This window comes from Phodopus roborovskii, unplaced genomic scaffold (genome assembly GCF_943737965.1).
Source record: "Phodopus roborovskii unplaced genomic scaffold, PHOROB, whole genome shotgun sequence".
In the NCBI taxonomy this organism is placed as follows: Eukaryota; Metazoa; Chordata; class Mammalia; order Rodentia; family Cricetidae; genus Phodopus; species Phodopus roborovskii.
Window position 1 is genome coordinate 33389174 of NW_026126567.1, and position 3703 is coordinate 33392876.

Consider the following 3703-nt stretch of genomic DNA (forward strand, 5'->3'; position numbering starts at 1 on the left):
CCTCAGAAATCTCATCATTCTTAACATGACCATATGTTGCATCATCTACTTACATTTAATTCATAGATCCTATTGTGGCCTTCAACCCTATAGAAAGTGGCAAATGTGAAACAAAATTTAATGAGGAAAAACCATGCTGTCAGTGCCATCTAGTGGAGACAGCTGCTGATGCTAAAAAAAAAAAATCACTGTGCTGTAGGCTGTCTCCAAGCAACCCTTTCATCTGGGCTTCACCTCTGCTGACAAAGAACCATAGATCCAGCCACTGAGCAAAATATAGGAGGACAGCATCACTGAGGGCATCAGTGTCTGGCTATGGTCCATGGCTCCTTACCTAGACCTAGTCAGTATAAAAAAACATGCAGGTCATCACTTACTAAATTCGAGAGAGCTGAAAAGTGTGATTTCCAGCACTTCTCAAGTCTTGCTTGGATTGCCTATAACGTAGCTGTTGTGTGTTCGGGCAGGGTGGGAGGTTGATATGGGGTGTTCAACAATGAATATGTCTGATTGGCAGGCAGTTGGTCTCCATGCCTTATGTTTTTATCTGAGCATCAAAGTTGTCTCCAAGCTAGGCACCACTCCTGGGAGAGGCACTGGCCCAGTCCTAGAAGTGGCTGTATTATTTCTCCCATCTGGCTGGCCAAAAGGAAGTCACAGGGTTTCACATCTGCACAAGGGATTCTGTGAAGGGTCTTTCACCTGTGCTAGTTTTATGAGAGTTGATAGACCTGCCATGCTGCTTAAAGAGCTGTTTATCCAAGAGTCACAGAGACACATTCTCACTCACACAGCAACATAAAGAGTGTGATAACAGGACCAGTGAAATCCAAGCCTGACAACTTGACCTGACCCAAGATGAACTTTCGGCACGGTAGAAAAAAGAAACAACTTCTGAAAGTTGGCCTTTGACCTCTGCTTGAAGGCTGTAGAATGTGTGCAAGTGCACACACACACACACACACACACACACACACACACAAATAAAGATGTTTAAAATACAGAATATGACAAGGGCAGTTCCCTCCCATGCACACATCTATCTCTTTATTCCAACATGAACACTGTGTGAATAATGGAATGGAATTTGAAGCAAGTATTGAAACCCACAGAGGGTCAAGCTCATTGCCAGAGTGGAAACCAGTCCCCTGTGCTGACTCTCAAACCTCAGCAGGGGATTTCAGATTCTGGCCACTTGGCGGCAGTGAGCAGGCATGGGTATTTGGGCCCTAGAGTGGTGACTGAAAGACTCCAAGAGAGGACGGAGGAAGGACTAAGTGGTAGTGAGTGAGAGGAGGCTGTGGGCCATATTTTACTGACAGTAATTATTAAAAACAGAGGAAGAGCAAGGTGGATCCATCTAGTGATGCTGATACTGGCTTGTTCTGTGGTCACCCTGCCCTTTTCCTTCACCACACTTTCTAGTGCAGACGGCTTCCTGGGGCCCCTGGCCCCAGAGGGTGCTGCTGTCTCAGCTGTACCCTTCTCCCACTGGGATCTCTAGCGGAGGAGGAAAGAGGGGATAGTGATCCATCTCCTGGAAGTGCCCCAGGAAGATGACACATCCCAAGATGACAGACCGTGCAATGCCACGAAGGAAGTTAGCTGATTGCAGGGCAGGCACCAAGGTCCTGACCCAGACAGATGACAGCAGTCAAGCAGGGGAGGGGAGTGACCGCTCTGGTTGACTACAGGTGAAAATATCAGATGGCCACCAGGGCCCAAAACCCTTGTCCTGTTCTGGGCTCTACCTGGAAGCTGTACCACAGAAAAGGAGCCTTCACCTCTTCCCAGTACTGACCTGGGAGAGGAGGGCTCAGAAGCAGAATTATCAGAACGTCGTGATTAAGAAATGCTAGCTGTTGGCTTCTGAGGTTGTAGCGCAGGATATGGTGCCAGAGAGCTAAACATTTATTGCGTACACCCTTTATATAGAGACCAAGCTCTGCCGTGCTGATCTCACCAGCCCTGGGACTAACCTGTGCTAAACACTCCACAGGTGAGGGACCTCCACTCCAAGCCTTCTAATTTGTTAGAACCCCAGAACCAGAGGGCAGAGGTGCTACATCTGTCTCTGATTGGCTCTCTGAGACCTGAAGGAGCCTGGTCCCCCACAAAGGCGCTGTGAGGGTCCTGTATCTTTTGCCTGGATTTACATCTCACCCTGACAGTATCCTGGTAAACCCTGTATTGCCCATGCCTGCATACTTGGCCCCAAGAGGACTTCTTGGCATTCTGGGTGTCTGGCCCTCAGCCCAGCTTAGGCCTCCCTCTAAACCCACAAGAAAGGGCCAAGGAGTGAGGCCTGCTTTGACATTTTGGGCTGAGGGTGATAAGGCACTGGGCAGACCATTTACTGTGTGATGTTCCTGAATTAAACACCCAATAGAGTACTGTAACTCCTTGCTAACCACTGTCTTTCCATGTTCGCCTGATGTTTCCACAGGGAGGCAGGTGGGTGGATGAATGTAGACCAGAACCCTGGGCTTTCAGCCAAATAGCTAACTGGGCTCTCAGTCTCCATTGCTCAGCATGCTTCATGGGGTTCCCAGAGCAGGTACCAGAAGCTAGCTCTAGCTAATGCCTGCAAAGGGAGAATTGATGAGAAAGCAATAGGACCACACAGAATCAACCAGACATCAGGAACTGTAAGGATGCAGGCAGCAGGGATGTTCAGGGGTCAGGAGCTGTGTTGGAGTCGTGGAGGTGGGTGCCCTATTCTGGGGCGGTTGAACGCTGCAGAGTTGCCCTTCCAGCCTAGAGTTCACGGCTGCCTGTCCTGATGCAGCCTGCAGTTTGGAACAGACAGGAAGGCTGGAATCTGCCATCTCTAAGACCTGACCTTGAAATGGAGCCAGCTCCAGGATTACTGTGTAGGAGAGAGATGCCTATGTCTGACTTGCCAGGAACAGCAGGATGGCTGCAGCAGGGGTTGGGGGGATGTGGGCGGGGGCGTGGGGTGGTGATATGCTCCAATCTCTGCACCTGGTACCAGCCAGCCTGCATCTCAGGTTGACCCTGTACAGTCCCAACGAGTCTGGCGGCAGAGCACCAGAAGCAGGGTTGTTTCTAAAAATGAAATTAGAAACTCCCACCTGCAAGTGTGGAAGAATCAGCAAATTCTAGAGTGGCTGCTTACATTTTGCTGCCTCTCAGTCTGGCCTCCTACTACCTTAGGCTCAAGTCTTTCAGCTAAGCACAGGACCTGGTGTAGGAGACTCCCACTGGTATCCTTTAAGAAAATGTGCCTGAAGTTGGTAGCCTGCAGCTGATTCCTTTGACCCAAATGGTGTTCTAGAGCCATGGTTCCCAGCCTTGGTAATGTTTTAATATAATAGTTCCTCAAATTGTGGTGACCCCCAACCATAAAATTATTGTTGTTGCTACTTCATAACTTTAATTTTTCTACTGTTATAAATCACAATATAGGCCTGGCATAGTGGTGCACACCTTTAATCCCAGCTCTCACAAGTGGATCTCTGTGAGTTCAAGGCCAGCCTGATCTACAAAGTGAGTTTCAGGACAATCAGGGATGTTACACAGAGAAACTCTGTCTTGAAAATAACCAAAAACATAGATGGATAGATGGATGGATAGACAGACAGACAGACAGACAGACAGACAGATGATAGATAGAAATTGTAATGTAAATGTCTGTTTTCCAATGGTCTTAGATGACCACTGTGAAAGGTTTCGACCAACA